Consider the following 12,832-nt stretch of genomic DNA (forward strand, 5'->3'; position numbering starts at 1 on the left):
GCCACAGGCTGATTGCCTCCATGCCACGCCGCATTGAAGCAGTCATTTCTGCAAAAGGATTCCCGACCAAGTATTGAGTGCATAACTGTACATGATTATTTGAAGGTTGACGTTTTTTGTATTAAAAACACTTTTCTTTTATTGGTCGGATGAAATATGCTAATTTTGTGAGATAGGAATTTTGGGTTTTCATGAGCTGTATGCCAAAATCATCCGTATTAAGACAATAAAAGACCTGAAATATTTCAGTTAGTGTGCAATGAATCTAAAATATATGAATGTTAAATTTTCATCATTACATTATAGAAAATAATGAACTTTATCACAATATGCTAATTTTTTGAGAAGGACCTGTATAAAGTGGAGTGCACTGCATACATGTTCACGCACCAAAGATAAGTAGAAAGAAAGAAATTGAGTCTACAGATGGAGCTGAGAAAGGGAACAATGAAGAGGCCTTTGAAGAACTTTGTTCACATTTGTTGATTTTTGTTCTCAAGGAACGATTTTAAGTATGAGAGAATCCTGTATGAGGGCCAGAAATGTTTAATATGTATTCTTCAATTAATGTCTTGATGCCATTTCAGTATTTTAAACTTTATTTTAAGACAAGCTTAAAGTGGGAATTATAATAATTTTACTGCACCTTGCCTTCTAGCTTAATTGCAATCATTTTATACACTTGTTTTTTTACAGTTTAGCATTTTTTTTCACATGCTTTCTTTTATACGTTTGTGTGTATATCTGCAAAGATTTAAGATCAGACCAAATCCTGATAGCTGACATACAGTAAAATAAAATAAACTTTTTTGCAGCTTCACACCTGATGTTTTATTTGGTGGGATTTTTTAATTTTTAATTTTAGTGTCATCAACAGACTGATTTGATTTATATATTTGAAAGGGAACAGTGCAATTTAATAAAACACATGACAATCCATGAGTTAAAAATCCCAGAATTAGCCAAAAGGCTATTTTTCCTCTGGAGTCCCCAGGCCATAATGCTAAAAGCAATAAAATACAAAAATGAAGAAGAAAATTCAACTTGGAAGACTCACCTCCACTTCCGGCTCCATCTAACTACTCCACCACATTCTTCGCTCCAACCAATCAGCTCCTGATCCACATTCCTCGTCAGCCAATCATCCCTCCAGGCTTCACTTTAAAAGACCTTCATACACAGAATCTCCTGCTCCTCCGCTGAGCTTCGACCCTCCTCCACCCCATCTCCACCATCAGGCTTCAAGCTCCTTCCGACTCCCTTATCTCCTCAGGCCTCCACTCCACCACCAGTATCAGGGGAAGACTTCTCTAATTCTAACCCTAAGATGTTCATTCAAGCTCATGTCATTATCAGCATCCATGCCTTCCACCGAGGTCCGAGCACCAAAAGAAAAACAAACATCAGCTAATAAACTCTTTTAATTGCCATCTCTGTGTTTCTCTCATTTGTGAGTTTTTCCAGGTTGAAATACAAGTACAACACAGACATAAAATTTGTAAGGCCATAAAATTAGAGTAAACAAATCCTAACTGGGATACAACGAAACATTACTGCTGAGAAAATAGAAACAATACGCCTCAATAGATACAATTTCCATTAATGTTGACAGATGTATGAATCAACAAGCCATTTTTTCATATGTTTAGTGAAAGCCTTAAATGTTGTTAATACTCTAATTTCATCTGGTAGTGAGGCATCTCTTACAGACCAGGCTGACTAAAGCTGTTCTTCATTAGAGGGATAACACAGTCTCTTTCCAGAGCCTCTAGTCACATGCTCACTCTCTGAGTGATAAACTCTGAGAGAGTGACCTTACCTCATAAATCAAGCATAAATCTGCAATTTTTTAAGGTCAGTTCAGCTTACTAAACCATACTTTAGTATATTACAGTGATGGTAGCTTCTAGGCTTTTTTAACCATGACCTTAATGGCTTGCTTGTACAACATTTTGACTGGATTCATTGTACTGTTGTAGGCCTGTGACCAGCTAGTTAAACAATAATTAAGGTGGCTGAAAATCATAGTGTAAAAAGATTATTGCCGCCATTTCATTGCTGGACATTTGATTCTGGATTGAACAAAGATTTGCTAGATTTTGCTTGACTATTTTACATATTTTGTGGTCGGGAGTTTTAAAGGAAAGATTGTTTCACCTGCAACCCATATATCAAGATCATGGGAGCTTCTATTTGTTTTACTGAAAAACATACTAACTGTTTTGGAGACATTCAGCTGTAGACAATACTCTTACAGCCAAGTTGTGACATACAGTGGGTACGGGGAAAAGTATTCGGACACCTTTCAATTTTTCACTCTGTTTCATTTCATTCAATTTGCTAAAATCAAAAAAGTCATTATTTCTCATTAATGTATACTCAGCATCCCATCTTGACAGAAAAAAAACAGAAATGTAGACATTTTTGCAAATTTATTAACAAAGAAAAACTGAAATATCACATGGTCATACATATTCAGACCCTTTGCTCCGACACTCATATTTAACTCACATGCTGTTCATTTCTTCTGATCCTCCTTGAGATGGTTCTACTCCTTTATTGGAGTCCAGCTGTGTTTAATTAAACTGATTAGATCTGATTAGGAAAGGCAGACACCTGTCTATATAAGACTTCACAGTGCATGTCAGAGCAAATGAGAACCATGAGGTCGAAGGAACTACCCAAGGAGATAGAGACAGAATTTTGTAGTTGGTGATCAAAACACACTGAGAATGATTGTTTAAGTAGGATTCAAACCATTTCACTGCATCAACAGAGAAGTTAAAATGTAAATGCTTAGCTATGAAAACTGAATAATTTACCGTATCGAACGCTTCCCTAAGGTCCAAAAATACTGCTCCTACCACACCACCCAAATCTAGGGATGCTTTTATTTTCTCTACAAACAGACTTGTCTCAGTTGGGTGTTTGGCCAAAAAGCCAAACAGCATGGGGTGGAGAGAGGACCTGTTGTCTAAATGATGGACAATTTGTTCAGCGACTCATTTTTCTGTCATTTTTGAAATGGTTGGAAGACTACTTATAGGTCAGTAATTGCTTAAAAAAGTTGAATCACAAGATTTGAATGCTGGAGAATAGCAGACTTTTAAGCATCTGGAAAACGCCTGGAAATAGAGGAAGCAAGAACTGAACCCAGGTCTTTAAGCATGCTTGTGTCCATTTTAAAGACGTCTTTAGCCATAGAGGGTTTAAGTGAGTTTAAAATTTTTAAAACTTGTCTCTAACGTTTTCTAATGAAAAAAGAAGGGCAGTGGCCACTACTTGGTATTCTGTCTTGTTTTAGGAAATTATTGGAAATGTCGGTGACAGAAGTATAAAGTTGTGATTAAATGCTTCTTTATTTGGCTTCCTTAGAATTTTACCATTAAAGTGGATTTCCAATTGTTTTTCCATTTTTAATGGTATTCCCCATAAAGTACATTTTTATGTGGTTCCAAATGATTTTGGCATTTCCCTTTGTGCTTTTCAGAGCGTTAATAAAAAAAACAGCCTTGTCTTATCTGATTTCTTTAACTACCTTATTTCTTGAAGAGACATAATAATTCCTACTACTTCTCATCTTTTAGGCCAATTTCAAAGCATGGTCTCGTTCATTCATTAATCTCTGAATAGATTCATTTAACCAAGGAAGATTGTTCTGCCTAGCTCTATGCCTAATTGTCTGTGCAATTTACTTGTTAGCAAAGAACAATCCTAAACTACATTGATTCCTGAGATCACTCCATTACAGCTCACCTACTCAACTAAGTTTTGAAAATAAAACTGTACATTTTTTGGGATCCCATTTGTTTCTGTGGCAGCCAATGGCCTAAATTGCTTATTATTTAATTTTCTGGTGACCATAATCAGATTGTGATCAGACAAACCAGTCAACGTGTTACAAGATTTTAGTATCCTCTCTAGTCTGTTAGTAAAAGTTAGATCTATCTGAATGTGACTGATAACCTGAGTCATATCAAATTTTTCCAAACTTTTTTCAGATATTTCCAGTTTTGTTTATCCTCCCAGTTTACATTTGGGTCACTCAAATTGATCACCTTTTTGGCCAGATTAAACTCTTTCGCTAGATTTTCCAATTTATGTAAAAACATACATCAGAGGAGCAGGTCTACTGATCACTACAAGAGTAAAAGACATTTGCTGTGACATTAAATTCAAAGCAATAAATTCTAGGCCATGTTCATGATGTGCCACAAGTATTTCATTACAGTTAAAAGTGTCTTTGGCATAAATCATAACTCCCCCACCCTTAGAACCCTGCCTATCTTTACCTGCTAAGAGTCTGGTGGCTTGCTGCTTGAGGCTGCCATTCCCACTGGTGTCACGGCTGTCAGCATACATCGTCAGATCAGGATACGTGTACCAAAAACCATATCTGTCCAACAAGCATACCCTGTCAGACCAGCATACACTTAGTTATTAGCTGTATGACATCCAGATTTACATTTACCCATCAGAACTGTCACATTATGGTTTGTGGGTGGACCGAAGCACAGACAAGAGCTAGGCAGCTGCATTTTGAGTTAATCTTGAGCTTTATTCCAAAACCGTCAAAAGCATCACAAAAATCACTACAGGTACATAATAGAGTTCAGAGCCAAAAACTTACTAGAAGTCACGCTGCAGGAAACGTAGCAAGGTACGAACAAAACCAGAGGGTTGTAATCGGGAGGAACCAGCGAAGAACAAATGAACCAAACTAACTAATATACTAAGAGGATACAAAGGGCTGGTAATCAAAGGAACAGGGAACAGGTGAGACATGGAGGCAGAGGAGACAGAAGGAACAGGTGAAACAAATACAAGACTGAGCAAAGGTGAAGTGACTAATAAACAATAAAGAGAAAATACAGACCAAGCAAACCTATAGATAAAATAATCAAATGAAGCATAAGAAACCATGAACTAAAGTAAACTGAGAAACTGGGGGGGGTAACACAACAACCTAAGATCTAAGGACTTAGCAAAAGAAACCTTGATTACAGAAGTAAACAAACCTAAACCAACACTGATAGAACAAACTGAGAATGAAGCAGAGGAAACGAGGACAAGAATAAAAGTAAACAATAACTAAAGCTAACCTATAAATGAGGGACTGGAGAATAGAGGTAAACTAGAGGAAACAAAGCTAAGAGGGACAATGAATGTAAAGGGGACTAACACTGAGAAATTAATAACTAAAAAAAAGGAAAACTAATGACGAGAGGGGTAACAGAAAATAAACTAATAAATAGGGGAGAAACACCAAGGGAACTAAGGGCGAGAGGAGAATACACTGAGAGGCAAAAGGAAAATGTCAGAAAACAGAAAGTAATAAACATGAATACAAAACCTCAAACAAGAAACATCTAGCAAAACAAAAACACAAACCCACAAACTAAGTCCAAAATGTCACCTCCTGACAAGAACAGCATAAACCTACTTGTGATTTTTCCTTTTTGGACATATATTTGTAACAAAATTCATCAGTGGAAAATACATTTTTTAAATGTGCCTTGAAAAATGCAGGATAAAGCAAAACATGGTTTAAAAAAACAAAAAACAATTTCAACATACAGAACAAGCCAGCTCTTCAAAGTGTTCTAACACAAACCTGACCCATGCGGGCTTCCAACACCTGAAAGACTCTCCAGGGCTTTCCAAGGGTTTTGCTTGAAGTGGCAAAATTGTGAAGTGGCCTTAAGTATTTTAAAGCTAATCTTTGTCAAAATAAATTTAAAATTACAATATGGTACATTTAAAATGTATGATAGCTATCATACTCAGTGAAACTGTCAGGATCTGTGCTGTTGTCGTTGTTGTTGCTCTGTGTTTGGCCTCTAGGTGGCTCTGGGGTCATCAGGAGTGGTGGCAGGTGTTCCATGTCCCATTAATCATCCCTGGAGGGTATTTAAGATGGTTGCTGCCAGCAGTTCAGCACCAGAGTGTTGCCCTCAGTGACTGGATAACTATACCAGACCTAACCATTGAAGAATCCTAATCTACCTGGATGTTTTGCTACTGGAGAAAGGGTTTCCTAGCCACGAGGATTGAATTCGGGTTACCAACACTTTGCTTCCTAAAGGTAAGTTCACACCAAACGCGATTTCTGCGAAAGGAGCGGCCAATTTACATGTTATCCCTATGTAGAGGCGCGTTCAGGAGCGGCGCGGCGCGGAAGGCGCGGCAAGCGAAGCGGGAGCGGAGCGGCGCGATGGACGCGTCGTGTCAACCAATCAGGGACTGGATGTGGCTGTGACGTAGGGTGAAGGACCAAAGCGGAGAAGAAGCAGTTGTCAATGATGGAGGACCAGATCATAGTGGCGGTGTGCAGCAAGCCAGAGTTGTATGACTCAACTAATTACTTTTACCGAGACAAGTACAGAAAGGAACTGGCCTGGTTATGTTTAGGCACAAATATCTTAAATTTAGGAGATGTGGACATTAAAAATCGGCTGTTTTTTTTTACTGAGCTGAGATTTATTTACTCACCGAAGACAGATGGACAGGTGTTCAGCAGCGGGGATACAGCGCCGGTAAACCGCGGTGAAGTTAGTTTGAAGTTGGATGTTCAAGCTCCGCGGAGTTAGCGGCATCTAGCTCACAGTTGATCCGATTCAGGCACTCAGATTTTCCACAATTGTTTGGTTCGGAAACTTATTGACGGTCCCTAGTGAACCACCGCGCGTCAGAAGAGGGAACAACAGAGAGCAGCTAGCCGAAATCTGGGTGCCTGACTCGGATCGGCCGTGGGCTGGATGCCGCTGGCTCCGCGGAGCTTGAGTGTCCGGTGTCCGGCTTCGGGCTGGCTTCACTGCGGTCGCCGGTAGTTGGCGTCCCGGAGGCCGATTCATCTCCCAACGCGGGGCAGCAGATCTTCGAACTGGGTCCTGGATAGACGGAAGTACCGCTGAAATCGACCGTCATCCAGACGCAGCTCCTGGAGTAGGTGGTGGTAATCTCCGAACTGTTCCCGTCCCTGAAGAATCTGGTGAACCCAGGGACATTGATGTCGGCGGCGTTTTTCGGCTCTCCACAGGTAAAACACCATTATTATACGTGAAATCCATGTCCGCCATGTTCAGTTGAAACCAGCCAGCAGCAGATGGAAGCTCCTCCTATTTGATGACGCAGCGAAGCGTTGTCGCTTGTTGCCAAATGCCAACGCGGAGTTCACGCGGAATGTGAAGCGGGCAAAAGCACACAAATGAGGCAAAAAATTCGCAGAAATCGCATTTGGTTTGAACGCACCATTAGGGACTGCTGGCGGCCAATCCAACTGAGCTTTTCCTGGATCAACTACAAACCACCACAAGCGAACCCTGTCCACCCTCCCACATTATAACATCATCAGCCGAACCTCTGAGTCACCTCAAGTGAGTCCAAGTACCTATCAGCTTCATTCATCTCAGTGTGCAGTTTCCATTGCTGTCTCGCCTCTCCTGGCGGATCAAACTTAACCCCCTAGTAAGACAGATTTTGTTATTTTGTTATATTCATCATTTCCTGACTTTATATATCCTTACCATGTCTACTTACCTTTGCAGTTGTGTTCCGGTTCCAGCACCACTCCCAGTACCTGTTCCCTGTAAAATAAACCTTTGTAAACATAATTTGGTCTCCTGATTGCTTTCTGCATGTGGGTCAAATCTATCCATAAAACCATTACAGAACACTCTGGCCAATCTGACCCAGCAGAGGCTTTCAGGAGATCTATTTCTGAACAATCTCACCAAATCCAGGCACATGACTCCACTCTCTGGTCCTTAGCTGAACAGCAAAGACAGACTAATCTCCAGATCGAACAGCTAGCATCCTTGCTACAACATACCCTGAATAGTGTGTCTAGCCCAGCCGCAGAGCGCGCAGGAGCCCCACCGGTCACACAGCAGCAGTGTTGCCAGGTGTATGATAATTATCGTATTTGTACGATAATTTTGCTCTCTGTACGATGTATATTTGTAAAAAAGGCCAAATGTAGGATAATTTGACCATTCCGTGAATGTGTGGTTGTAATCAGTTGTCATCAGCCTATCGCCAAAGTCTGCCGGAGATGTTTTTGTGAACTCTGAAGGCACCTGTGTCCGGATTTGGGAACAGATAGTGGAAATTCCAGCCAATCGTGTTTTCTAAATGTGACGTGATCCGTTGGCCTCAGAACAACGGCCATGATTGGGTGAATAGTCCACTGCTCCCACCCATGATTGAGGAAAAGAAGAAGAAGCAGAGCCCGGCAGTGTGGCTACAGATGTTGATAAATCCATTCCGTACTAACGCCACAAAGCTGCGAGTGCCTGTTAGACGCTATTCGACACATCAACAGACTTGTTATTTTGGTTATGACAAGTGTACGATAATTTCCCCAAAATACGATAATTTTACATCTCTAGTACGATAATCCTACATTTCTCACCTGGTAACACTGCACAGCAGCTCCCTCACTCTCGTGATGTCATTTCCCCCAACCCCGAAAAATATGGAGATTGCAGAGGGTTTTTGTTGCAGTGTACACTTGTGTTCAACCGATCCCCACAATCCTTCCCTCATGATCATGCTAAGATTTCTTTTATTTTAGGACTGTTGTCGGGCAAGGCGTTAAAATGGGCGTAGGCCCTCTTTAACAATTGCTGCGATTTTAGCTGTACTTTCTCTGATTTTGAGAGTGAGTTTAGAGAAGTTTTTTCCAACGAAGTGGATCAGACTGCAACAGCTTGAAAACTCTGGTCCTTGAAACCGAGAGGCCAATCAGTTTATGATTTCTTAATTGACTTTAGGACTTTATCCACAGCTTCTGGGTGGGATGACTGTGCTCTCAAGACAGCGTTTTTTCAGGCTCTAAACGAACCCCTTAAGGACGAGCTTGCTGTGATTGATGAACCTAAGGCTCTTAATGGGTTAATAAATATAGCCACCAGACTTGATAACCGCATAAGAGAGAGGAAGAGGTCCCGACAAGATTTTAGTGCCAGTAAGATACAAGGCCCCAACCAGGTTCGTTTAGCTGTCTGCTCACCCATTCCTACCCAAAACGTTGAGCCGGAGCCCATGCAGATCGGGCGTACTCACCTCTCGGCTGAGGAAAGACAGAGACGCCGTCAGGCTAATCTTTGTTTTTATTGTGGCTCTTCCGAGCATCTTCTTGCTAGCTGCCCTGTCTGTCCTACTGGGCCAAAAGGTTGGGTCCGCCAGCAAACGAGGGGAAACTGGCAGACCGTTTAAACCATCCTACTGCCCTCAGACTTAGCTTGCCTGCGTCCTTAATATTTGAATGTCATATTGAGAATCTCTCAGCTTTAATTGATTCCGGGAGTGAACAGAATCTTATTGATCAGAGTTTGGTTGTGGAAGCTCAGATTGAGACAGAACTTCTCCCTTCACCCCAGTTAGTATCAGCTTTGGATGGGCACAGACTCCAACAGGTTACCCATCGCACCAAGCCATTAACCTTGTTATTATCAGGAAACCATAGAGAAGATATATCCTTCTTTGTTTTCCCCATTGCTCTGAACTCTATGGTTTTAGGTTTTCCATTGCTACAGAAACATAACCCACATATAAGTTGGTCTGAGTGTCGTGTAGAGTCCTGGTCCACAAGCTGTCTTTCTTCGTGCCTTCAGTCAGCTGTACCCCTGCAACCTACCGACGTCATTTTAGATGAGAGTAAAAATATTGATCTGTCTCTTGTCCCCACTGAATACCATGACTTAAAACAGGTATTTAGTAAAGTTAAAGCATTAACTTGGCCTCCACACAGACCTTATGACTGTTCCATTGAGCTACTTTCCGGAGCCCCCTTACTGACTAGTAGGCTATACAATATCTCTGGACCAGAACGTCAGACTATGGAAAATTATATTAACGAGTCCCTTATGGCTGGAATCATTCGCCCATCCTCTTCTCCCTTAGGCGCCGGGTTTTTCTTTGTGGGTAAGAAAGATGGTTCTCTTCGCCCATGTCTAAACCAGATAACTGTAAAGAATAAATACCCACTTCCACTCCTTTCTTCGGCTTTTGAGCCAGTTCATGGTGCCAAGGTTTTTACTAAACTCGACCACAGGAATGCTTATCATTTAGTTAGGATCAGCCAGGGGGACAAATGGAAGACTGCATTTAAAACACCCTTGGGACACTTCGAGTACTTAGTGATGCCATTTGGACTTTGCAATGCACCTGCGGTGTTCCAATCTCTCATCAATGATGTGCTCAGAGAGTTTTTGAATGTTTTTGTTTTCGTCTATCTAGATGACATTTTGATCTATTCAAAGGACATTAAGGAACATTGTCAGCATGTGCGCCTTGTTCTACAGAAACTGCTGGAGAATCGCTTGTTTGTAAAGGCTGAGAAATGAGATTTTCATAAAGACTCAGTAACCTTTTTGGGGTATATTTTGGAGGGTGGACAGGTTCGCTCGGACCTGGAGAAGATAAAGGCTGTCCTGGAGTGGCCCGTCCCGGACTCCCGCAAGCAGCTCCAGCGCTTCCTAGGATTTGCGAACTTTTATCGCAGGTTTATTAAGACTTTAGCCTGCTGGCTGTCCCCCTCACTGCTCTTACTTCTACCAAGACTTTGTTCTCCTGGTCTCGGGAAGCAGATAAGGCCTTTGCCACACTAAAACAGAGATTCTCACAGACTCCCATATTGATTCACCCAGACTCCTCTTGACAGTTTATTTTAGAGGTGGACGCTTCTGACACGGGTGTAGGAGCTGTACTCTCACAACAATCTACCGTAGATGGTAAGCTCCATCTCTGTGCCTTCTTCTTCAGACAATTTAGCAACACTGAGAGAAATTATGATGTGGGGGACAGAGAGCTTCTAGCCATCAAACTGGCCCAGGAGGAATGGCGGCATTGGCTAGAGGGTGCTAAACACCCTGTGTTAGTGTGGACAGATCATACAAATTTGGCTTATTCACAGTCTGCTAAAAGACTGAATCCGTGCCGGTCACGTTGGTCTCTTTTATTTTCTCGTTTTGACCTTTCCATCTCCTATAGACCTGGTTCTAAGAACCTAAAGCCCGATGCCTTGTCCTGTCAGTTTTCCCCAGATGGCTCAGTTAAAGAGGCTGAACCCATTATTCCTTCCCACTGGACTGTTGGAACCTTGTCGTGGGAGATAGAGAAACTAGTAGATCAGGCCAAGCGCCATGAACCTGACCCTGGCGTCTTTACATAGCGATGTAAAAGAATATGTTCAAGCTTGTTCCAACTGTGCTAGGCAGAAGACTGGAAATCATCCACCATCTGGCTTACTTCAACCACTCAGTGTCCCTAAAAGTCCCTGGTCTCACATTGCCTTGGATTTTGTCACTGGTTTGCCTATCTCCAGAGGTATGACTACTATTCTCACCATTGTAGACCGTTTTTCAAAGGCTTGCCATCTCATCCCGTTAAAGAAACTTCCATCAGCGTTCCAAACAGCTCAACTTTTGGTGCAGCATGTTTTTAGCCTTAATGGCATACCCTTAGAGATATTATCTGACAGAGGGCCTCAGTTTACCTCCCGAGTATGGAAACAGTTCTGCTCTGCTCTAGGGGCCAAACCTACATTAACCTCGGGTTATCATCCACAATCCAACAGACAGACTCAACGCATGAATCAACAAATTGAATCTATTCTCAGATGTTTATCTGCTTCTGATCCCTTAGACTGGAGCACGTACCTGCCCTGGGTCGATTACGCCATTAACTCTCATGTTTCCTCTACTACTGGACTGTCACCTCTGTTCGCCTCCATGTCCGTCGGTGCAAGAAATTCTGGTCCACGGCATCCCAGGCTGAACAGTGCCTCCGGTGCACTGTCACTCCCCTGTTTGAGAATGACAGACAGCCGTCCTCAAAGGTGAAACCGCCAGAACCTGATCCATGTCCTGGACAAGCGCCACGTCCAGGTGCACTGCAAGTCAGATTGCTGCCGGTCTGTGTCGATATTGACAATAAATTCCGCTATAATGAGTGAAACAGCACAGACCTATGTAGCATTGGAAGAAACAGTTTTACTCATTTCTTGAAACATCCTCCAGCACTTCTAGTACATCTTTATTTCACATTAGCGAATTATTTATATTTCTCTTTTAAACAGAGCTTTTATCATTCTGGCTATGGATTTGGCCATTTAATTTTTGTCACTTATTTCAGAAAGTGAAACTTGTAATAAAATTAGAATATGTGTTCCAATTAACCTCGTTGTCAGATTAAAAGTACCTTTCTAACCTGACAACCTTTAAGGTATTAAACATACTTTACATTAAGCCCACATTTCTGCATTAAAATGTTTTTGTATTGGTCTGATGCAACATTCTAATCTTGAATGTCTTGTTTTCATTTGCTGTAAGCCAGAAATAATCATAATTAATAGAAAGGCGGGGCAGAGATTCCTCTAAAGTTTGTAGATCCAGATCAGTGGAGCAATGCACTGGAAGTCATCAAGAGAAGCAAGGACAAGCTTTTGCTGACTATGTCCTCTGAAGAAGTTGTTGTATGTGGTCCAAAGCAAAGCCAGGAGGAATTCAGTTCAGTCCTAAATGCAATGCAGAAGACAAACCCTCCACCTGAACAGCTCAAACCTGCATCAGGTAATACATTACTGAGGATGATAAACCATAATCCAAATGTTGAATCCAGCAACAGACAAGAATATGGCAATGTGAGAGCTTCCTACACAGCACCATTAGAATATGCCTACTTCAGAGATCCTCCATCCCAAGCCTGACCCAACCCTGTGGTGTCACTGGTTTCAATAGCATGCTAAAGAACTCAAGCAGTTTTAATCAGAAGGAAGAGGACATTAATTATCATTCAGTGATCAGACCTCGTCGTCATTGTCTACCGC

The sequence above is a fragment of the Girardinichthys multiradiatus genome, chromosome 20 (assembly GCF_021462225.1).
Source record: "Girardinichthys multiradiatus isolate DD_20200921_A chromosome 20, DD_fGirMul_XY1, whole genome shotgun sequence".
Taxonomy (NCBI): Eukaryota; Metazoa; Chordata; class Actinopteri; order Cyprinodontiformes; family Goodeidae; genus Girardinichthys; species Girardinichthys multiradiatus.